Genomic DNA, 24,953 nt, shown 5'->3' with positions numbered 1-24,953 from the left:
AAGAAACCTTAAACTCAGGCAAGAATCTGCATGCAACCTGATCTCTTTATGAATCTGTAGATCTGGGGCACCCACTCTGAGATGGATACAAGCTTTGTGGGGTCACTGACTGTAGGAACACGTTCCACTGCAAGGCATAGGACAGCCCAATCTAAGTTCCCCTTAGAGTTCAACAGGATTAATCCTGGTCTTGATCATGTAGGGAATCAAATAGCATTTGGAATCAAAGGAAATACAGCCCCTGAGCTAAAAGTCTTAGTCCCAACGTCTACCTAACGTCTCGTATGCATGGCTTGACTATCTAGGCTAAGTATCCTAAACATTTGACTTTTCAAAACTCATGAAGCCTGGGCTATGGGTGTGGCACGATAAAGCCACATGATAATCCATTAATAACAAACCCAGAGACCCTGCCAGGGTTTCTGTTACTGCTGCTCTGTAAAGGCGCCCTGTGTTGGAGAGTCAGCTAACACTGATCCAATGACGTACAAACTAAAACACGAGGATTATGGAAAAACAGAACTGAATGCAGTGTTGACCATTCAAGCCATGGGTCCGGGTATAATGTAGGCCACAATTTCTCACTTTGCTTTTAAGATGGAACCACAAGGAATTTCTTTGTTAAGAATCAGGGAACAGAGGGTTTTACAAGCCAGAGGAAGAAATGATATCATGGCCCTGTTGAATCAACTGAGAAATATTTTTATATTAAAGAAGTTCTTCAACTTTATAACCTTGGCCTTCACATTCTTCTGTGTATTGAATGGAAGGTTCTTTTGAAAAGCAAGTTAACATAAATGGCCTTGTCAAAACTTTAGGGAAAACTTTGTAATGTAAGACTCACTATTGAAAACCTCTAATCTGATTTTCTTTCAGACTAATGTATATGTTTATGATCCCATCGGGATATTGACCCCCTGTGATTCCTCTATGCCCTATCATAAATGTATGCCTTGTACCCCCATATTCAGTGAGGAAGCTCTCTTTGGCTCTGTCATCTTCTCATTGAGGGAACCCACGCCTGGACATTATGTCTGAGTCTCGTGTGTTATTCAAGCACACTCCCATGAGACCGCCATTAAGTCTGGACGTGGGGGAGAGCTGCATCTTTGCATTTTCAAACATCAGAAAGATGTTACCTGATACTCAAAGAATCTTGGCTGCTGCTGAGCAACCATCTCTAGATTAGTTTACTGTTGTTTTATAATAATGCTTTTTGTTTGAACCTATTGTGCCATTGCTGGCTGATGGGAATCATTTCGTGCTGGCAGGCGGTTGATGAGGCGGTTCTAGGATTTCTGATAAATGGAGTTGCCCATGTCATGCTTTATGTCAGCAAAATGCTAAGTTGGGTTTGGGGCCATCATACTCAAAGCTAATTGGAGACTGAAAATCTGGAGCCATGAAAATTTATAAATACAAGTACTCCTTAAGAGTAGATAGTACAGGGGTGCCTGGGTGGCTCAGTGGTTTAAAGCCTCTGCCTTCAGCTCAGGTCATGATCTCAGGGTCCTGGGATCGAGCCCCGCATTGGGCTCTCTGCTCAGCAGCGAGCCTGCGTCCTCCTCTCTGCCTCTCTGCCTAGTTGTGATCTCTCTCTGTCAAATAAATAAATAAAATCTTAAAAAAAAAGAGTAGATAGTACATTTAGTTGATTTAGTGGTTGAGTCTTCAATGATTGCCTTTTTTTTTTTTTTAATTCTGTGCAGGGAACAATTTTAAGATAGTCTGGGAAAAGAGAGAACCAGGGAGGAAACGCAGATGAGGCAGGCTAGGTGAGGAAATGAACCAAGGGAAAGGTTCGGGGGTTAGAGCGACGCTGCTTCTACTGTGTGTATGCCTGCAGCTCTGTTAGCAGGCTGACAAGTCTGTGGAACTCCCCTCAGAACTATGGTTGTTGTTGTTGTTGTTAGATTTTATTTATTTGTTTGACAGAGAGAGAGAAAGAGAGCAAAAAAAACGCAAGCAGGGGGAGCGGCAGGCAGAGGGAGAGGGAAAGACGGACTCACCGCTGAGCAGGACTGATGAGGGACGTGATCCCTGGACCCTGACATCATGACCTGAGCCAAAGGCAGATACTTAACCAACAGAGCCTCCCGAGCACTCCTGGAATTATGTTTTAAATGCATAAAATAAGGCGAAAAGAACTCTAGAGGAAGCCCTTTACACTGAAAAACAGTAACCAAAATATTTAAGAACACAAATTTGTGCTGGAGTAGTATGTGCTTCTTTATTAATGCACAAAATCACAAGCTTAGTGGTAGATCTAATGACTGTTAAAATTCATAAGTAATGATGAGCTTAAATAATACTCTGAAATCAACAGCAAGTGCAGAGTGATAGGGACATTTCTATTGGTGACAAAGTCATGTACTGTCAGTGTACATGACAGTATGCTGGTTGATTGCACATATCCATTATTGTAAAAAATGCTAAGTTTCGGGTAGAGATTAGTGAAAAATAAAAAGTCATTATATTCCAGTCCCCAGACCAGGAGTGCGTAGATCTCAGGGTAAGTTCCCGCTGGTGAGAGGCATTTGGCTTGAATATTAATTGGACCATTACTGGCTGTGGGACCTTGGCCAAGCTAGCTTAACCACATATAGTCTGTTTCCTCCTCTGTAGAGGGTAGACAATACCTACTTTGCAGAGTTGATGGAAAGCTTTAGAATAGCTTGCCTAGCCTAACTCCTTGTGTCAAGATAGTAGGCATGTTGGTTCCTCTGATGGGCTTTCCTTTATTGGTTAAATGATGAAATAACACTCCTGCTGACAGGTCAGGGCAGACTTTTGACTAAGGAGAGAAACCGGAAACAGTATACTGAGAGAAGAAAATTCCTTTTCCCTTTAGATTGTCTTAATGGTTGTTGACCCATCAAGGGCATTAAGGGTGGGTTCATCATACAATATGGAGGAAAGGAAGCATTACAAAATTTGGGGGAAGGAGTGTATTAGGAAATTTCCTCCTTGCCTTATGATCCACAGCCTTCACTTGCAAAGACATAGCTTTCTGCTCATTGTAGGGGTTTGAACAGGAACTTAAAGTGACTTTGCCACGTATCCCATTTGGGCATGAGCTTTCCATTTGTCTGTAGGTCCCCTGATGTTTGATTGGCTGCATGTTTGGCTGCTTGTCTTGGCTGCTTCTAGAAGAGACAGATTTACTACCTTCTTAGATCACACGTTCTGTACCTACAGAGCCCCCAAAAGTCTGGTTACTCTATTAGATTCTGGTTTAATATGTGAGGTATGGGTCTAGTTTTATTACTTAAGGAGAAACTCAGAATGGTGGATGCCCTAGTTTTGTATGAATATTTTCTTACGCAAACTTACCTCTGGGGCAGGAGGATATGTTCCCTTCTGGCTGGCCACATGAATAATTCTGTGCACAGTGCTGGGCAATCCTTTTTTCTCTGATGACTTTTAAAGGCAGGATCCTGTCGCGTTTGATCCAGCCCTTCAGCAGGGGTGTGAAGTCTGTGAGGCAGTGGAGTTTCAGAGTTTCCCTGTCCCCTGGGTAATACTAACACCCCATTTAATGTCTCCTTTTCATCAAAACCAGATTTGTCGTCTCACTTATTTCCCAGTGTCTGGCCGAGATAGTGATCTTTATGAAAACAAACTGGCAGTAACTCAAGCCAGATAAGATGGGAGAGCTGTGCCTCAGCAGAAGGAAGCTGTTAAGGGGAACAGATGGAGGCAATATCTAAACAACTTTGAGAAGGTGTACTCTGGCTCATCTCAGAGACACTTCCTGTCTCCTGAGGGCTGTTTGAATCAGGAGAGCCCCTGGGGACCTGCAGGCCTTCCCCAGCCCCGCCAGCCACCCTCAGTCAGCTGAGCGCCTCTGCCAATGCCCAATGCCCACAGTAGACTTCTCCTATTCTAGACATTTCTGGATGCAGAAGTGGGGTACAGAGAGCAAATACAGTAAACTGTTACAGGGTATGGTGAGAAAAACAAGGTGTTGAAATTTGTAGAGAATTACAAAATCCACTATGTGGAGATGACTGAATTTTAACATATCATTTATTAAATCGCCAAAGGTGAAGACCATCCTTGTGATAATCTCGAGGTAAAAGTAGGAATTTGAGGAAGTCCCAGTGTATTGCCCTTCACTCTGATTGTTGATTATTGCTAGCCAATTTCCTGACTACATACAGATGGGAAGCTCTCAGGACAAGGGAAGGAAAGAAACCTCTTCTCTGCATTTATGAGAACTTAGGTCTTGACTCTGCACTTTTTACTCTTTTGTTAATCTAAATTCAAAGTACCTAAGCTCATGACTTATCCTGTATTAACTTGCTAGCTTACCCCCTTGCCTCGTGATTTTCTTTATTCTGATCCAACATGTCCAATCAGAAGGAAGATTTTGTGTTCCCCCTGACCCCCTCACCCAGTGAGGTTTCATGATGTCAGCCTCTTATTTAAGAATCTTCCTTTGCTTGCCTATCACGTCTCAACTACTCTGGCCCTCAGGTGATGCCCTTTCATTTAGTCTTGTTCTCTGATCACCTGTGTGGCTGTTTGGCTTCATGAGAGTGGCTCAGTCATGGTCAAATACGGCTTGTTTCAAATCTTCCGCTTAGATAGCTCTGCTTTTAGGAATGGAAGGGCTGATCTACACAGTTGGGAGTAAATCTGGTCAATGGCCTTCTAGAGGCCAGATTTGATTTGCTGGGGGGTGAAAGGGAAGGTGACTTAGACAACAACACAGGCACTCTGGAAATGCTTTGGATCAGAATTGGACACCTATAGCCAGGGCTGTGATGGGATGAGGTTTGTGCATGAGACGAATGTCATCACTGTGCGGAGAGCATGTGTGAATGTATAAGGGGGGGCGTTTGGAAGCAGCAGGTGGGAGTGCTGTGTGACGCTGAGGGGAGGGGATAACGTTGAAACACAAGTATGACTGATAACTGCTAAGTTTGTTTTTCCTGAGGCTGATGGGGCCAGTAATTTTCATATGAATAAGGGATGTTATGAATAAGCTAGCTTCAAACTACTTTTACTGAATAATTTTTTACATGAAACTTTAGAGTAGACAGAATAATATATATATATATATAGACATCAAATAGTTATTTTAAAAGTTAAGTTTAATGTGAATCATAATGAGTTTTTTATATTCTAAGCTGGCAGAAGCTGTGGGGGATTAATTCCCAGAATATGCTGCTGCTTTTAACACTGAGTATTTTTAGAAGCTTAGGGCTTCATGTTTTTGAGGATCTTCTTTGTCCCATGAACAGCATTAAGGGGGTGTTTTGAAGTGGCTCGAGCTCAGAAAGGCTGGTTGAGTCAATCAATACTAATCATTGGGGCTGATAAAGGAGGATTTACCACCTCTGAGCAACTTATGATCACCAAATGTATACAAGAAGCTGAATGGGGAGCTTTTTGCAACTACCAGCAGTGATGTTTGCAAATAGAAGTAAAGAAGGTTCACTTGGTCTAGATCAGGGGTTGGCTTGTTTTTTCTGTAAAGCATCAGATACTCTTAAGAGCCACAGTGTCTCAGTTGGAACAACTCAACTTGCCTTGTAGCATGGAAGCAGCTGTAGACAGTAAAAAACAAATGTATGTGGCAAAGTCCCAATAAAACTTTATTTATGGATACTCACCTATGATATTCATATCAACTTATGTGTCCTGAAATACTCTGTTTTCAGAGTTTTTCCACCATTTGAAATACAAAAAATACCCTTGACCTACAGACTGGAATGCATCAATTCCTGGGTGTAATGTAGAAATAGGATGGGTTTAGGGAAGAAATAGTACAATACACAGGCTGCTACATGTTTGTAGTAGGGGAAAGGGAAATTCACCCTTCTCTTGGCAACTGATAATTGTTAAACTCTTCGTTTTCAGAACCCATGATATTCTCAGCTGGTTTCTTCAAACTGATTAACAACTATCCTAAGATATTTGGTCTATAACCAAACTACTGTTTTTGTCTCTGGATTCACAGGCTGTGGTTTAGTATTATTAGGTCCCGCCTGTTGCACAACAAACTGTGTATGTACACAAATGTGTGTACATGTGTACCACCCCCCACACACAGGCATGTCAGAGGGTGGGCTCTTTACCTTAAAAACTTCAGATTCTTCTAATTTTTTTTTTCCAACCCACCACTCAGTGGTTCTTCACTTATTAACCATGTGGCAGTTTATTTCCAGATGTACATCTTAGTTTTCTCGTGGTAGAGTCCTGTTTCTTCCCACTCTGGCTGACAGAGGAAACCACAAAAAGGCTTCTTAAAGTTAAGAAAACAATGTAACTTCGGTTGTGAATCTTGCCTACTTTGAGAAGGGTCCGTGTTTGAGGTCCTTAGCCAAGCCCCAGCTAGAGAATTCGCTGAAATGGGAGCATGTCATAGAGAAAGCTGAAACAAGGCAGACAGACCTTAACCAAACAGCCCAAAGGTGTGCGTATCCCCCTGGTGAGAACGTGTGCTGATCCATGGTTAGCAGAATAAGACAGATGGGTTCTCTTCCTGAGAACAGTGTTTTTGTTGTTGTTGGTTTTTCACGTGTTTAGTTATTCAAGGAATACATGACTGTGTTCTTAATGAGGATGAATCTAATTTCACATCTGACATTAAGCCCCCCATACTATCCCACGGAGGGGTCACTATTCTCAATTTTTGTCCTTATAAACCATTTTCTATGTGTTTATGTATATAAATTTCACAGAGTGTGTTTCTTAATATAAACTGAGTCATAGCCTAGGAATTGAAATGAAAATTGCTTTTTTAAAAAATGAAGACATGTTAGAAAACACAGGTCAGGATCTTTATTTTGGCCACATGTTCTTGAGAATGGGGGTGAAGGGATGGCAGAGGGGAAAGGAAAACCTTTCTGTGACTGATACTGTGGTAAGTTGGTCTCTGTTCTCAAGGCCTGACAGAGAATTAAGCTAACTATCTCATGGGGTACTCTGCAAGGCCCTCACCCCTTACTCCCTCTCAGCCCCTAGGAGCCGAGTGGTCCCCCCCTCCAGTTCTGCCTGATGAAGTTATGTTGCCCCTGCAGATAGCCTTACGGGTCTAGACCTAAGACCAGCCCAAGACTGGCTCCTTCTTGTCTGGACCACCCCCGGCCCATGGAAACATCTAGCACTCTTTGCTTGAAGAGACTCAGAGGACAAGCCAGTCCCAGTGTAGCTTCAGTGTTCCTTCACTCCCTAATCGTCAAAGCAGCTAGCCACACTGCTTCTCATGCTCTAGATTTACAGGGTTCAAATCAGACACCCTGACTTCAGGGTGCTCTCTGTGCTTCCTTAACTGTGGAGAATGCCTGTGCAACTCCCCAGTCGGTCTCACCAAAAACCCTGTCATGAGGCAGGAAGGTGATGGTCCTACCCTTCATCTAATGGGGAGAGGGAGCCATGTTGTGATCTCACAGAAGATCTTTCCAAAGAAAAACTCCTTCAGATCTTTCTCTGGAAGCTCATTATGGAAGAGAGATTCAAGTCTGGTTCTTCGTTAGCTCCCTTTGGCACACTTTCCAGGGTGGCCTGTCTTATAACTCGCTTTGATACCTGGTATTGCTAGTTTCTTGTGTTACAGTAAAAACTTCCTGTGTAGCCTCCTCCATACGTGTGTAAGGTCTGGTTTTTCTCTTTGCTGAGGGCAAACAGGAACTACTGGATTGTAGAGGTTGTGTGATAGAAGACTGTCAAGTTATTCACCAGTAGGATCTCAGGTACATGTCACATACTTGCCAATGCTTCATAAAACTGATCTTTCAATTTTTTGCTAAATAAAAACCTATGTCTCATTATTAAGACTTTTTCTTTACTAGGTGGCTCTTCATATGTTCATCAGGCATTTTTAGTTTTCTGTGAATTGCCTTTTAATATTCTTAGCTCAATTTTTTTTTAAAAATGCCTTCTTTATTGATTTATACTTCTTTGTATTGCTGAAAACAAATCCCATGTTCTGTGGTTAATACTGTCTCTGAGCCTGGCTCTGCCTTTTAACTTTGGGAAACTGGGTGGCATCAAAGATACCATAAATAATCCTCCTTTGTATGATTTTTTGTTGTCGTGTCTGGCTTAAGAAGACCTTCCTTCTCTAAGATTACAGACCTATTCCCCTATATATTCTTCTAATATTTTCATAGTTGGAATTTTTTTAATGTGTAGAGCCTTAATTTACCTGGAATATTTTTGTGAACAGGACTCTTACTTTTTTCCCAGTGGAGAATCAGTTCTCTCAACACTTGTGAAAAGCCAGCAGCATGCTCCCTGGCTACTGGGATAAAGAGTGTTCAAAGAGCTAAAGAGGACGGGTTGGAAGAGAATAGTACGTCTTTGCTAAGCGTTTGAAAGTCCAAGATGAAGACACCTCTCAGTCCAGAAGACACTACTCTTCTGGGAAAGCTCTTGTAGCAATGGACTTTGTAGATCCATAGTATACCAATGGACTGGTATACCATCAGAGCATTAAAACAGAGGCACACTAAAATTGCAGGCAACCTATCCATAATTGTCCATTTCTTTCTGAGCAAGAAAAGCCTCATTGAACATTTTCTACATGAATGTTTTATCAGCTCTATTAGTGGAATTTCTTCAAAAATGTACATGAGATCCTCTTCTTCTTCTTCTTCTTTTTTTTTTTTTTAAGGCAAGCCCTTCATTCATCCCCAGTAACAATTTTTTTTTCAGACTAAGACTTTTTTTTCCTAGAGCAAATTAAGGTTCACAGCAAATTGAGCAGAGGGCACAAAGGTTTCCCATATGCCTCCTGCTTCCGCATGCACACAACTTTTCCGGTTCTCAACAGCTCCTACCAGAGTGCTACATTGCTTAAAATTTATGCATCTGCTTTGACTCGTCATAATCACCCAACATTCATTGTTGACATTATGGTTCACTCTGAGTGTTGTATGTTCTATGGTTTTAAATAAATATGCAATGAGGTATTTACCTTATGAATACAGACGAATCCTATCCGAATACCACCCAGAGTAGTTGCACTGCCTTAAAAATTCATTCTGCTTCACCTATTCATGCCACTCCCTCACCAGGCAACCGCCAGTCTTCTTACTGTGTCCATAGTCTTACCTTTTCCAGACTATTTTATACTTGGAATCACACAGCATGTAGCCTTTTCAGATTGGCTTCTTTAACTTCATAATAAGTATTTAAGGTTCCTCTACATCTTTTCATGGCTTGAAAGCTCATGAAAAGGTCTGAATAATACTCCGTAATCTTGCTGTACCACAGTCTGTTTATCCATCCACCTACTGAAGGACATCTTGATTGCTTCCAAGTTTTGGTAATTATGAATAAAGCTGCTATGAGTGTGTGTAAATAAGTTTTCAACACCCTTGGGTACATAACAAAGGAGCACAATTGCTGACTGTATGATAAGAGTAGGTTTAATTTCTTAAACGGACTGTCTCCCAAAGGCACTGTACCATTTTGCATGTCCACCAGCCAAGAATGAGAGTTCCTCTTGCTCCACATCCACACTAGTATGTGGTTTTGACAGTGTTCTAGATTTTGGTCATTCAAATAGATGAGTAGTTGTATCTCATTGTTTCAGTTTGCATTCCCTTGATGACATAAGATACGGAATATTTTTTCTTAAGCTTATTGGCTATCTCTACATCTTTGGTGAAGTCCCATTAGTGCTTTCCAGTTTATTTTTCCAAAACCCTTCCAATTTGTTTGCAAACATTGTATCTGAGAGGTCAGGGAAGATGACAAACATGGCCAATTAACCTGAGCTGAAAAACTTAAAAACTGACCTTTCCTGCATCTTCCCATCATTGCCCCAGGTTTCCTAGGGAGATGGAGGCTCGTTGTCCTCACTATTGGAAAAGTAGCCCCCAAAGTGTAGCGCAAGTGAAAAACATTTACTAAGAATTCTAAACCTTTGTCAAACCCCTTTTGCGTTTCTCCAATGACATAAAAACCAGTAGTGATTGCTGATTTGAGTTCAGGATTTTTGCCTTATTTTATCTAAGTCCTTGCCCATAGACAGACTGAAATATCTGTCCCTTGGGCAGAGGACAGCAGATGCTAGGACTATGGTAGAGATGGGTCAGGCACTTTCTAGAAGCTGAAAGAAGGCCAGTGAGGCCAAGCATCAGGCAAGGGCTGGAGCTCAGAACCTTGTGGCCACCGGAAGTCTTTAGTGAGCCTGGTGCTGAAGGCAGTGGATGAGTCATTGAAGGGTTTTAAGCAGAGTAAGATCAGGTTTGTACTATCCAATAACTTTGGCCTTGTGAAGGCAAATTGGCATTGGGCAGGAGTAGATCCTGAAGGGTAGTTCTATTTTCAACTTTTTGAGGACCCTCCTACTGCTTTCCAAAGTGGCTCTACCAGCTTGTATTCCCACCAACAGTATAAGAGGGTTCCCCTTTCTCCGCATCCTTGCCAACATCTGTTGTTTCCTGAGTTTTTAATTTTAGCCATTCTGACTGGAGTGAAGTGGTATCTCATCGTGGTTTTGATCTGTATTTCCCTGATGCCAGGTGTTGTGGAGCATTTTTTCACGTGTCTATTGGCCATCTGGATGTCTTCTTTGGAGAAATGCCTGTTCGGGTCTTCTGCCCATTTTGTGATTAGATTATTTGTCCTTTGGGTGTTGAGTTTGATAAGTTCTTGATAGATTTTGGATGCAAGCCCTTAATCTGTAGTGTCATTTGCAAATATCTTCTTCCATTCTGTCAGTTGTCTTTTGGTTTTGCTGACTATTTCCTTCGCTGTGCAAAAAAGCTTTTTATCTTGAGGAAGTCCCAGTAGTTCATTTTGCTTTTGTCTCCAACTTGCCTTTGGAGACATGTCTAACAAGAGATTGCTGCCTGTGTTCTCCTCTAGGATTTTGATGGATACTCATCTCACATTTAGGTCTTTCATCCATTTCCCTCGATGCCCTTTTTAAAAATCAGATTTGTGCAGGACTCATTACAAAACTTGCAGGGCCCACTGCAGAATGAAAACATGAAACCCCTTGTTCAAAAGTTAAGAATTTCAAGGTGGTTACAACAGAGCATTAAACCAAATGTGGGGCCCCAAATCTGTCCTATACCTAAGCCTGAGTCCATGGGTTGGAGTGACTTGAGTCAGTCCCTGAGAAACTTCTCGGCCTATTCCAGTGTAAGGATGCTGACTCCCTTGCTATAGGCAAAGGGGCAAAGATGGAAGCAAGCTCGTGTAGCTCAAAGCCCTTCTTAAGCTTAGTAGTGGTGATGGATAAACTACAGAGAGTTGAAAGCCAAATTGAAAATAAGTGTTGTAACTGAGCTAGCTGAATGAGGATGGTGGTAGAAATTAGCAGTCTTTATTATTTTTTGTTTTAATGGCTGTGGCTGATGAAAACATAACAGAAGAAAGGGGGGTAGTATTTGAACCTGTTCCTTAGAACTATTCCTCCCAGGAAACCTGGGTGGTTCAGTAGATTAAACATCTGCCTTCAGCTCAGGTCATGATCCTAGGGTGCTGGGATCAAGTCCTACATCAGGCTCCCTCCTCAGCCGAGAGTCTGCTTCTCCCTCTGCCTGCTGCTCTCCCTGCTTGTGCGCACGCTCTCTCTCTCTCTCTCTCTCTCTCTCACACACACACACACACACACACACACATAAATAAATAAATAAAATCTTTAAAATAAAATAAAGACAGAAGTAGGTTTAATTAAAAAAAAAAAAAGAGAACTCTTCCTTCATAACATGTACCCATTTAACGGGCTTTCTGAGAATGTATTTTTGTGTAGCTTAGGAAACACTGGTTTGGGCAAAAAGAATCCTGTCCAAAAAAAAAATTTTTTTCTTTAAAGAATTGGTGAGACACAGCTTTTCATCTCAGTTGGAAGTGTTAGGACCATTCTCCTTTTGTTTAGTGCCTCTGGAAAATGGAATGAATGGTGAGTGCTGTGAGGTGTGTAAGCCTGACGATTCATAGACCTGTACCCCTGGGGCAAATAATACATTATATGTTAATAAAAATAATAAATAAATAAATAAATAATACTGGGGGGGGATAAAATATGCATTAAATTATTAAAAAAAGAAAGAAAGAAAATAGAATGAAGATCTTGATGGCCTCTTTTTTCATAGGAAGTATCAGAAATTTCAAGTTAATTTTGAAAATTGAAATTACAATGTATATATATATTTTTTGCCTACTGATGGCACAGAGGGAAAGATAGTGGCTGTGGAATTTGTCATTTGGGATATTCTGAAATTGGATGCTGTCTTTTTTATTGGTAATGAATTGTCTTGGTGAGCTCTGTACCAGAGATATCTTGAGGGCAAAGTATGAGAATACCCTCTAAAGCATAGCTTACATTTCTAGGGAGAAGACCTTGTGCTCACTCACTCAAGTCCTTTTCAGCGATTTTTAATGACTCAGAGCCCTGATATTTGCATAGTGATTCAACCTGCAAGGAGACTGGCTGCTGAAATAATTTGGTTAAGATAAGTCCTCTGGTTAATGCTTTTAAAAGGTTAATAAAGGCTTTTCCTGAGTAGTGTGCTCTACAGTGGTTTCCAGGAACTTGTGATTATCTAAAATGCTACCTGCAGAGCTGGGTAAGTAATAGTGATATTAAAGAATGCTTTCAGAGAGACCCACAAGGCCAGTTCTGGACAGTTGACATTAAACACTGCAAAATTCCACAGGACAGACAGCTTGGCAAGTTTGATTCTGGTGCATTCTGTTCAGAACCAGTTTCTTGTTTTCTGTGTTTTTTTCCTCAATAGTGGTTTTGTCTCCCTGCTAAAGGTCAGACTGCAGTTGTCCAGTACTGGTGGCTTTCCTTTGTGAGGCCAGGGAAGGGGGTGGACATATTGATTTCGTTTTATCATGTATCATAAGCTACCACAACACCAGGTTTTATAGATTTGAAAATGTCAATAAGATCGTCTGCATTTTAGAACTGTTGGTGAGCCGGTGCCAATTCTGAAATCACCCTGGACATGTGTAGGTCTCCTTTGGGTTCATTTTTGCCCCTCTCTGCTCTTTGGTATAGTGGGGCCCAGCCAGCATGGATTCGGTTTAATGTTGGGCTTTGTTGGAATCCTGGTCTCACGATTTGGACCATCGACGTAACGTGGAGACTCAGTGGCTTTTGTGATGTGGGGTACCACCACGATGGGGCAGAGCTCTTGAGTGACTAGCATATTGCCTGCTACCTAGTGGGGATGGCGTACACACATTCTGTCAGCTGGGCAACACCTAGGGGAGGGTTGCAACTGTGTGCTTCTGACCACGTGCCTTTTTTCTTCCCAGGGCATCAGGGGTTGGCACAGGCCTTTCGCTGAAGCCTCTCCCTTAGAGAGTTTGACCAGCCGTGGCCTGTAGTGAACCTTGGCCTACCCCAAGCTATAGTACAATCCTGTTGTAGTCTTTCCCCTGCACAGAATTTAGGAAGAGTTTGTAATTTATGTCTACTTAGGCCTACTTTCAGTACAGCTGGTTTTTTCCTTTTTTTTTTTTAATTTAATTTTATTTTTTCAGGGTTCCAAGATTCATTGTTTATGCACCACTCCCAGCGCTCCATGCAACACGTGCCCTCCTTAATACCCACCACCAGGCTCACCCATCCCCTCACCCTCTTCCCCTCCAAAACCCTCAGTTTGTTTCTCAAAATCCACAGTCTCTCATGGTTGGTTTCTTGAGGTGCCTCACTCAATCTGTTCAGGGTACCAGAATGAAATAGCTTTCATTCTTCCTAGACACTGCTTATGACTGTGCTCTGTCAAATCCGAGTTCCAGTCCCTGGGTGAGCTGTATTGGCCATATTGTCTAATTCTTCAGTCTTTAAAACTCCCTAATCTCATATCCAGTTCAAGCTGTGTGCCTCTCCTCCTCTCTTCTGAGCTCTAGCTCCTCCCCTTGTGACAGGAAATGGAGCAAGTGTCCAGCAGTTATTTAACTTAGCAAGTCACAGGCAGTGGTGAGAAAGTACTTCCATCTGGTTCATTCTGAGGTGAGGGGTCTCTGCACAGATACTTTATATGGCCGTCTTGGGGCTGTGCATAGCTGCCCCTCAAGCTCTCCTGCACAGCACCTGTTCAAGGGGTGCTGCCTCTCACTTGGGCATTGCTGGGTGTTCCCATCCCATTCACGCTCCCAGCTTTCCTGGGAGTGTCATGCCCTGTTGCCAGGCTCAGCAGCTCCCTGGCCACTCCAGAGGTCCTGCCCTACTAACTTGAACACTCCTTGAAAAGGGATTCTGCAAACTACAGCCTTCCTCTCCCACTCTGCCCAGAGCTTAGAATGAACTGGAATGGAGTGGAATATTCCCACCTTCTTTCCTGAAGTACTGCATCTGGATCCCTCTAAGCTCGGCTTCCATGGAGCTCCTCTAGCAGGCTTCCCACCTTCCACATCTCTAGCTCAGAAATGGAGGCCAGTCTCTGTATGGATGGGTATCCCCCCTCTCCCCACCCCAGTCCAGGTAATAGATGCCAAATTCTCCCAAGTCTCTAACATGCCCCTTTCTGCTCCTCTGCCAGCCTGGAGTGACCTGTGTGTTCTGCAGCTCAGCAAGCAACCAGACAAGGAATAGGATGCCTGTCTCCCTTTCTTGCACGTACCCCAGTCTGTCCTAGTGATTGTCTCAGAACTCCTCCTGGGCTCCTAACTTGTTGGAGAAGCAGGTAGTAACCTGCACTAGAAACTTGCCCTCTACACAAAGCCAACAGTAACTGTTCTTCCTTTTCTTGGGAGCTGGAGGGAGAGAGGGGCTGTGGTCAGCTGGTAGGACTGGTCCTGTGACCTCTAGGTAAGCATATGGGACATTGTCTGTCCCCACATGTTTATGTCTTTCTAAGTAGGGTACTTAGCTTCACTGTCCTCAGCCTTGGGCCTTGGCTATAAAGCCAATAATAAGAAAAAAGTCCCATTCGATTCTATCTTCTTCATATTAGTAATATTCTCTTTCTTTAAATTCCTGCCATCTAGTGCTGGGGATGTTTTTTCCTTGCATCCTTTGTTATAGAACCAGGTTAATACTTAGTGCTGCTAGTGTAGGATAGGAGTTACAGGCTTAAAAATAAATTTAAGTGCAGGAAGGAACCACAGGAGTCTCCATGGACTTTGCTGTAGTGTGAGTGTTTTTGTCCTCCCCAAATTCTTAAGTTCAAATCATAATGCCCATTGTGATCGTGTTAGGAGATGGATTTAGGAGATGATTAGTTCATGAGAGTGGAGACCTCATGAATGGGATCAGTGTTCTTACAAAACAGACCCCACAGAGCTCCCCATCCCTTCTGCCATGCAAGGACATGTGAGTAGCTGCCAGCCATCAACCAAGAAGAGAGCCCTTACCAGACCAGGATGGGACCCTGATTTTAGTCTTTGCAGCCTCCAGAACTGAGAGAGACATCATTTTTAAAAATTATTTATTTGAGAGAAAAAGCATGCAGGCACAAGCAGGGGTATGCAAGGCAGAGGGAGAGGGTGAGAGAAACCCAAGCAGACTCCCCACGGAGCATGGAGCCTTAGGTGGGATCTCACAACCCTGATATCTTGATCTGAGCCCAAATCAAGAGTTGGACACTTAAGCAAGTGAGCCACCCAGGCATCCCCCCACCCCCGCAAATTATTATTAGCTGTAGGATTGGTAAGTTCAAGCTTCTTTGAGGTGTCTTCAATTTCCATGTATTGGCTCCTTCTCAATAACTTGGAAATGTAGAAGTATGTTCTGCTGGAAAGATTTTGATAACTGCTGCTGCTTCACACTCACCTAAGAAAGGGAAAATCAAAATAAACTGACAGTCACTTCAAATAATAGATTTGACAATCAGGTGTGAGTAAGCTACTTTATTGTTCATTTGTTCAGCACGTATGAGAGAGAGAGAAGGGAAGCCCCTGGAGGTCTGTGAGTGAAATGGTGATCCCGGTCTAGGGAAGATTAATCTGGCAGCAGCGTGTAAACCGGATCATCTGGGGCAGGGATGCTGAAGATCCGGCACCCTAGTCAGGGGTCAAAGGCCGGACCAGAGGTCAAAGGGCCTGAATAGGGTAGGTGGCAATGTAGTAGAGGGGACAGGAGAGGTAAAGAGAGAGAAAAGCACAGAGTTGCTGGAAGCCCAGAGCCGACTGGAATGAGAAGAGGAAGGGACATTGCATCATGAACAGAAATAGAGAATTAGAAAGGAAGATTAGTGTGAAGGTAGGGAAGATCAGGGCCACTGTCAGACTAACGTGCCTTTGTGAGAAGCAAAAGGCAGGAGCGGGGGTGGAGTCCTTGGGCCCATATTTTGTGCTGAGAAAGCCAGTAGGTAAGAAAGGCTCCTCTGCTTGACTATCTCCTCTATGTATATCCCTGTTGTTCTTTTTAAAAATTTGTTATAAAACATAATAACAGAAATTGCCCATTTTAACCATTTTTACATGTACAATTAAGTGACATTAAATGCATACATAATGTTGTATAACCATCACCACTGTCTCCTAAACTATTTCATCTTGCAAAACTGAAATACAGTCCTCATTAAATCCTAATTCACCATTCCTACTCTGCCCAGCTCCCCGTACCCCATTCTCCTTTCTGTTTCAGTGAATTTGACTGTTCTAGGTACTTCCTAAAAGTTGAATCATACAGTATTTGTCCCTTTATATCTGGCTTATTTCACTTAGCGCAGCATCTTCGAAGTTCACCCGTGTGGTGTGGTGTGTGTATCAGGATTTCATTAAGGCTGAATAAACCGTCATATAGATTTACCACATTTTGTTTAATTACCCACTGATGGACACTTTGGTTGTTTCTACCGTTTGGCTGTTATGAGTAACCCTGCTCTAAAGATTGGTATCAAGTATCTGTTGGGAGTCCCTGTTTTGAGTTCTTTTGGGTACGTACCCAAAATGTGAAATTGTTGGATCATATATAATTCCACTTCACTTTTTGGAGGAACCACCAAGTTGTTTTCCACAGTGACTGCACTATTTTCCATTCCCACCAGTAATCCATGCAGGCTTCAACTCATCTACATTTTCACTAACATTTGTTACTTGGTGTGTGTTCCTTAAAACAGCCATCCTACTGGGTGAGCGATCACTGAGGTGATACATTCATTGTAGCTTTGATTGGCATTTCCTCAGTGTCCCTGTTAGACTTTTATGCAGCTTCTGATGTATTTTATCATAAATGTACTGTGTAAATAGAGTGTCTTGCCCTTTTTTAAAACTATACTCTTCAAGAATCTGCTAAGAAAGAACATCTATGAACCTTGTAAATTTATGGCCAACCTTTACTCATCTGAAAACGCTCACGGGGTATGTTTTCACTTCCCTTTTTAATGTAATAAAAGTTTAAGATGTGTTTCCTTCAACATGCAGAGTGTTTAACAATTTTTTAATTAGTTTTGAGCATTTAAAAATGAGAAGAGCTTGTGAGAGCTTGGATTTCCCGCTTACAAGGACATCTTGAGGGTAGGGTCCCAGTGGTTCATTCTCTCCCAAGGCAGCAGGGCCGAGGAACACATAACCCTCTCCTGGCCGGCTTTGCCCCTTGCCAGTAACTGCCTCACCCCTGCAGTCTTCTGTTGGCAGGACCTCCTAGAATGGATTTTCTGAGGTTAAAGTTCTTCTCCACTTATTCCAGTTAATATTAATAATTTAGGTGATTAAAAGTGACTGATACTTTTGCTCTACCTGGCTACTTAATACCCCCACTGACACTTTCCCATAAATTCTGAAATCTTGTGTCTGTCATTGCTTGCCTCAAGCCCTTTGACACAAGTCTTGCCAACAGATTGGACCCAACTGGTTAAAGGTTGCTTCCAATCAGAGTGTTTCTTCTTAGCTGGAATAATTTGAGATCACTTTTCTGTATACATGTAAGGCACGGGTACTCCTCTAGCTCTCTTATGGGCTGGCATGGTGGCTCTTCAGTGTGTTACCCTGATTCTCAGGCTCTGCTCGTGGTTCTGGGCCACCGCTGATCATACTGAGGAAACGGCTCGTCACATACACTCGATAATTGTGTTTGTGAGTGTGTGCCCACCCATTTAATATTCTTGTCTCTGCCAAAATTACGGCTTCAGACATAAACAGAGTGGATGCCCGTGGTCTGGAAGCACAGTCAGCGATGCTTGTCGGTATTTTGATGGTGAAGCTGATAGGTGGTCAGCTTTGGATCCTGTATCTTCCAGACACTCAGGACTAGAAGGTGTTAGGCGAGGCTGTCTTGTGGCCATGAAGTGGAGGTGCTGTGACACGTGAGCCGGCCCCACACCCTCCTGGCGGCAGGATTTGTTACTGCCCAGAGCTAGCTGCACTGTCCATCAAGCCACATTTCCTGAAACCTGAGAACACCAGGGTGTGATCGTGTTCTCTTCTAACCGGCTCCTGTTCCCTCAAACCTTGGCCTGACTCTCCTTGTGGTTTGCAGCCTGGCTCACTCTGTGTGGTCCTGAATGACTCCTTCCCCAAAGGTGATCCACGCCCTGTGTGAACAGGAAGGTAGTGGGAGAAGAAGGAGGTCTCTCTGTGCTTGAGGGGGCCTCCCCTCCCCGCCACTGCTCTGCAGGTCTCTTCTCTGAAGCTCCTTGGGTCATTTGGCCAGGCAGCTGTGCTGGAAAACTCGTCAGAAGCTGAGTTGGCCCCGATGGTTTGTGCTTCCTGTTGGGGGGGAAACCATCCTGTGTCTCTCAGCATCGTGTGTGTCTCCTGCTTGCCAGCCACTTTCTTTTTGCCTCTATTACTCTTTGCCTGTCAGCTGTCTTGTTCCTAACCAGGCATAATATTCTGCAGTGTAGTTTGAACTTCATTTTCTCCCTATCCTAGAAGCTTCCTTTCTGGTTTCTTGCTCACCAATGCCCCCCACACACACACAAATGCCACTTGTGTGTCACTTTTTCCCCATGGCGGGTGGGACAAGATTCCTTTATATTCATGTGGTGGCCTTGCATTCCCTTTCTTTTTTAAGGGTTTGCCACAGAAAAAAGTTTTCTCTATTTCTGATGTCCATTTTAATACAGAACAATGATGAAATTGTTAGACAAGTGAAGTAGTACTTAATTATCTGTCTGGAAATTCTGGCGTATCTCAAAGGCTTTCTGAGTGAGAATTCACTGTGAATGGCAGTTAAGGTGTCCAGTTCTCCAACATGCTATAGGAGCAGGTCCCACAGGCACCGTTGGCTTGAGAACCCCGTCTCCTCCCTCTTGAAGGCCACTCCACCCCAGGTGGGTGCTGTTTTGGCTCAAGAGCTAGCACACAGTAAAGAAGTTGACTTCTACCAAAAGGACCCAAGTTGGGGCACCTGGGTAGCTCAGTCACTTAAGCGACTGACTCTTGATTTCTGCTCAGGTCATAATCTCAGGGCCGTGAGATCGAGCCCCACATTGGGCTCTATGGTTAGTGCAGAGTCTGCATGAGACAGATTGTCTCTCTCATTTTCCCTCTGCCCCGCCCCCCGCTCACTTTCTCTCTCTCTCAAATAAATAAAATCTTAAAAAAAGAAGAGGACCCTAGTTGAAAAATTTTTTAACATGGCTTCATCAAGAGACAAGTATTCTGAAGCCCCCTGAGGCTCCTGCCATCAAATCACAGGCGCATCTCTACTTCTCAGTGCCAAGACCTACAGACTCAAGGGTGGGAACATATAACAGAGAATGCAGTCCCCAGCTGCCTTTGGTCCTGGGAAGATAATCTAGGTGGCTCTAATTAATAATTAACCTACACATAAAATCAAAGATGTCCAGCCAAGTACAGCAGCAAATGCTGCCACCTGGTGAGCTAATTCTGGTTGAGCAGGGTGAGAAGGACCTAGGAGAATGGTATCTAGCCAAGGAAAACTGGGGTAGGAGCTTAGAGAGAACTGGGTTGGGAGTCTTACTGATTCTGGTACAATTGGAACATTGTGCTCCTCAAGCCTATTTTGTAGTATTATATATACAGGGTGGGTGGTTTAGTGTTTTGGAATGGTTATTTGGTCATACATGCACATGGTATAAAATTTAAAAGGTCCAGAAGAGAGTACACAGTGGGAATTATGTCTTCCTTTTTCCAGTTCTCCTCCCAAGGTAGCCACTCTTGATAGTTTCTTTTGTAAATTGCAAGTGTAATTTCTGAATAGTGACATAGAGATGTAATACCACATATGTAAATATTTAAATACTTTGTACACTCACATCTTATTCTACAATTATTATGTAATTGTGTGACACAATTGTGTACACAATTTGAAAACATGATTAGTTTTCAGTAATGATGATTTCCTGCAGTCTTTTAATCATGATTTAAGCAGAAGAAAAATTAGAATCTGGGACTGAACAGAATGGCCATTCTATAAAGCAACTACTCTTGGGGACCATGGAACATGTCTTAGAGAGGAAATGACAGGTGCAGAGGTTGAGCCAATCACACTCTTGAGAGAAGGTACATAGTCTCACAGGTCACACAGAGGTGGCCATGGGTTCGTGGTGAACTCTCTTTAAGTGCTTTGTAGCCCTAGTTTCCTCCCTCCCAGAGGTTACTATTGGGATATGTATAAAATGTATCATTCAGGTCTATGTCCATTCTTGTATCTCATCTTGTGTGTAGGTACAGTTGACCCTTAAACAACACAAATTGAAACTTAAAAAGACAGTTGACCCTTGAACAATGTGGGGGTTATATGATAAATACATGTCTGTAACTATGTTTTCTTTTCCTTATGACTTTCTTAGCATTTTTTTCTTCATCTGACTTTAACTCATGAGAATATGATAAATGATATATCTAACATACAAAATATGTGTTAATTGACTGGTATTAGTAAGGCTTCCAATCAACAGTAGGCTTTAGTAAAGTTTTTGGAGAGTCAAAACCTATATGCAGATTTTCAACTGTGGAGTCATGGATTGGTGCCCCTAACCCCCACATTGTGCTGGGGTCAACTGTGTTTTTAATTTTGGCAAATGTAAGGCTATCTTAGTTTTAACTTTTAGTTATTTGTTGTTTGAGGGTTTGGGGTTTGGTTTTGATTTACTATGCTCTGAAAGTTCCATTCTTACTGCTAGGTGTACATCTACTTTGTTGCTACCACCCTGGTGTGGCAGAACTGAGATTTTGAATATAGTTGAAGGTTGTGGTGACTTTTACCCCAGTTTTTCTTTGATCTTAGTTTTTGTTTATCATAAACTCTTTAAAAGAAATCTAATTTTGAACACTACCTCAAAAACTAATGATGTACTGTATAACAGTCCATAACATAATAATAATAATAATAAAAAGAAATCTAAGAAAACTTAAAATTCCACCAATCTAGGGTATCAACTTTTCTAACATTTTCATTGGTGGATATACCTGGCAGAATTATAACAAAAAAAACCCCATAAATTGGTATCATTTTTTTTTCACTTCACTACGTATTTGTTCCTCCATTTTTCTAAGCTACCATCATACATTTTCATGGGTACATAATATTTCATCTATATCTATAATATCACAATCTCTTCTATGAAACAACTTCTAAGTTGTTGATGTGTTACTATCACTGTAATTAACATCCATGTGCATACAGTTGGTCTTTTGTTCTTGTCCTTTTCTTCTGTTATTTTTCCAGAGTAGATGGGCAACAGGGGATTTTGGAGTCAAGGAGAAATGTTCTATGGCTTATGCACACACTGCCACATTCTGCCTCTAGCTGTATTTCCAGAAATGAATGCAAGTGTTTGTCTTCCATTGAAAGCAGACTTCTTTTATTTTTGGAGTGTTATAGTTAGAACTGTTGCCATGGAAATTGATTTATCAGTGTCCTGATGGTCAGCAGAGAATGAGGAACTGCAGGTTCTCTGTGTTGAGAAGGAGTTGTGGAGAGTGCCATCTGCTACCTGCTTGTGTGTCCTTTCTCTGCCACCAGGCCTCCTGCACGCACAGCACCACGTGAATCATGAGCCCTTCCACCCTCCATTCTCAGGGTCACCAGTAGCAAGTTGGTGCACAGCCCTGCTTCAGTGTGGCCTGGGGAGCATGTGAGCTGGGAACTGAAAACATGGTCATGCGTCTGGAGAAAATGGTGGTCAGGATGCTGCTCCTACTGTCTGCTCCTCATTTTTCCCAACTGAAGGGCCATTAAAAAGCGTCAAGCTGCTTATAAAGATGTGTATTGGTGAAGAGGAGGTGGTGTGGGAGTGCAGCATGGAAGGCTTTTGCAAGAACATTTGTTGGATTTTTTTCATTCTCCTCTTGGTGACAGTGATTGATGGCATCTAGTGAGTCCCTGTTGGTCACTTCCTTGGTACCGCTGGCAGTGGGGGTGGGGAAAATAAAAAATGACTGAGCAGAGGACACAGCTGGAGGGGGAAGGGATTCTGGGTAAGGTACTGAAATCCCACTGGCAGGTCAGCTTTTCAGTAGTGTCTAGAAGAACTAGTCCTTATATCCCTGTCTGATTTCCCGTCTCCAGGAGAGGGTTAACTTTGAACACAAGATAGCCATTGCTTAAGGGAAGGAGAAGAAAGGAAATCCACACTGGATGCAGTTTGGGCCAGTTGTATTGATGTGTTAAAATATGGCCTGGCTTTAGCCATGGCATTCTCTTGGTGTTCTAGAATGTCTATTTAACAACTCAACATTGAATATTTGGATAGAAAGTAGGAGAGGGTTGTAAAAAGAGCTGAGAGGAGAAAGGAGTTGTGGCAAAATAGCTAAGTTCACCATGAGCTTATTAACCTAGCTGCTTTCATTTTCCTGCAACGTTGAGGCAAAGAAACATTGAAAAGTGCAAGAACAGTGATTTTTTTGTGGTTAGGTCATGTGCACAGTGCAGACAAAACCAGGAAGGAGAATCTGCTTCATCAAGCCTTCAGTTGTTATTGGGGCCAAAATTTATGCGGAAGCCTCAGATGAGTGTTGATTTGCTAGGAAATGCTCCTGCCTAGTACTTGAAGTTCTTCTTCTTTGCCCCCCAGTTGGTGGTTGCCTTGCCCACTGGAAGGTGTTTTGCTCTGCACGTGAACATTATAGCCTCATCTCACCTGTAGCAAGTTCTGAGAAGCCAACTAGACAGAATCCAATATTTTAGTTCACTTTTCCATGGCACTTTGATTCGCTGGTTTTCCCAAAAGGTGACCTAAGCTCCAGTATCTCCCTCCAGAGGACTTGGGACCTTACATGTACAGGTCAGTGTGTCCAGACAGCTTGGATGCATAGGACAGACCGTCCTTGGAGAACACGTGGAATCCGATGGATCCTTTGGAACATTACTCTTGAAACTAATGCTCACCTGCCTACCTCCTTTTTCTTCTTTCTTATGAACAACTATTTCTTGAACACCTACTGCATGCCAGGTCCTTGCTTTCCTGGGTGACTCCACATAGGGTATCTGTTTTAGTTCTCAGGACATCTCTGTGAGGTCACTGGTGTTGTACCCAAATTTCTGGAAGAGGGAGTGTTGGTCCAGGTTGTTGGTTACCTGCCAAGGTAACATGACTAATGTGTTATAGAACTAAGTTTGCAGCCAGGTTTTTGGGAATCCAAAGCCCAGGGATGAGCTGTACCTCACAGACGCCTCTGAAACTGAAAGTCTCTTCAGCCAGTCCCAAAGAAATCTCTTCATCTGGTATTAAAGCACGGGTACAGCTCACTTTGGGAAAACCAGTCTATGAAGATCTGAGCTGACTTATTTTAGTTTCAAAGAAGGCTTCACTGTGAGTTTCTGCTTACGAAGTGAACATGGCCAGGAAGTGAGTGGGAGCCCTGTTGAGCCCATTCATCATAAATGATCTGTCAGAGCAGGGTGTAGTGTGTAGAACGTGGGCACTGTGGAGGTGACAAGCTGGACCGAAGTCTGTTTATTGGCTTTTTTTTTTTTAAAGATTTTAATTTATTTAGTTGAGATAGAATGAGAGAGAGAAAGAGAGAGCCAGCGCACAAGCACGGGGAGCAGCAGGCAGAGGAAGAAGCAGACTCCCTGTTAAGCAGGGAGCTGGATGCCAGGCTCGATCCCAGGAGACTGGGATGAAGACCTGAGCTGAAGGCAGACGCTTAACCGACTGAGCCACTTAGGCACTCCTGTTTACTGGCTCCTGTGAGCAAGTTTGTACTAAACTCTCCGAGCCTCTTTCCTGCTCTATCAAAAGGAAATAATACTGATCTCAACAGCTTAGTGTGAAAAAACATTCATGTAAGTGCCAAGTGCCTGCTAAATGCTGAGCAGCATGTTACGCCTTTTGTTAGTCATTTGAGAATGGTATTGCCAGTCTCCTGGGAGCCATCTTAGAGTGTAAACCAGGATCTCACACACATGTATAAGTATTTGTAGAGCCTCAATACCATTTAAGTCTATAACTTGTGTAAGGTAATAGTGTGTGTGTGTGTGTGTGTGTGTGTGTGTGTGTGTATGGTGGGGTGGGGGTCATAGGATGGGCTGGTCTAGCTAAGGGGCTGTCACAGACTGACGAGAGGAAAAGGAATGTCTGACGTGGTAGAAGGTTGGCGTTATTGCTGACTCAGGAGAATATGTGTGCCAGGGGACACCTCGACAAATAGTGCTAAGGGACAGATGCAATCAGTGGGTTACGTTGGTGGTTATGCAGGGGTGGTCCTGGGAGAACAGTGAGCAGTATAAGCCACGGATGACTCCCACCAGCAGTGCTTACTACATGCGAGGCACTGCTCTCGTACTCTTCTTCTATTAACCGACAACTCTCTGAAGCAGTAATACTGTTAGCCCATGTTACCAGTTAGGAAACTGAGACACACACAGGTTAAGTGACGTCACCACATTACGGGACAGGTAAATGGCAGAGTTTGGGTTCAATCTCAGGTAGCTGGCTCTAGACTTATTGCTTTTAACTATTGTCCTCTACGCCTCTCAGGTACAAGGACCTTGCTCTTACAGAGTTTTCATTTAAAGTGGGTGTCAGTCAAACAAATAAATATGGTATCTGCCAGGTAGTAATAAATGCAGTAAAGAGAAATGGAAGTGGGTAAGGGGTTTTAAAAGATTTAAAGGGGTTTGGGATTCTAGCTAGTGTATTTGCTTGGGCTACCATGACAAAATAGTT

General features: G+C 42.9%; 1 protein-coding gene across 3 annotated transcripts in view; it reads left to right on the top strand.

Annotated features, from left to right (window-relative positions):
* IQGAP2 (IQ motif containing GTPase activating protein 2) overlaps positions 1-24,953 on the top strand; it is a 277,729-nt gene that overhangs the window by 101,327 nt on the left and 151,449 nt on the right. The window contains exon 1 of one of the 3 annotated variants that reach the window (XM_032848135.1): positions 12,436-12,454. The exons of the other annotated variants lie outside the window; for them this stretch is intronic. The gene's annotated coding sequence lies outside the window, so the exon portion shown is untranslated. Of the gene's footprint in view, positions 1-12,435; positions 12,455-24,953 lie in introns of those variants that run through there. 3 annotated transcript variants of the gene reach the window in all.

This window comes from Lontra canadensis, unplaced genomic scaffold (assembly GCF_010015895.1).
Source record: "Lontra canadensis isolate GAN:19392208 unplaced genomic scaffold, GSC_riverotter_1.0 scaffold4, whole genome shotgun sequence".
Lineage (NCBI taxonomy): Eukaryota > Metazoa > Chordata > Mammalia > Carnivora > Mustelidae > Lontra > Lontra canadensis.
The sequence above is the reverse complement of the archived record's forward strand: the minus strand, read 5'-3'. Positions and strand labels throughout refer to the sequence as shown.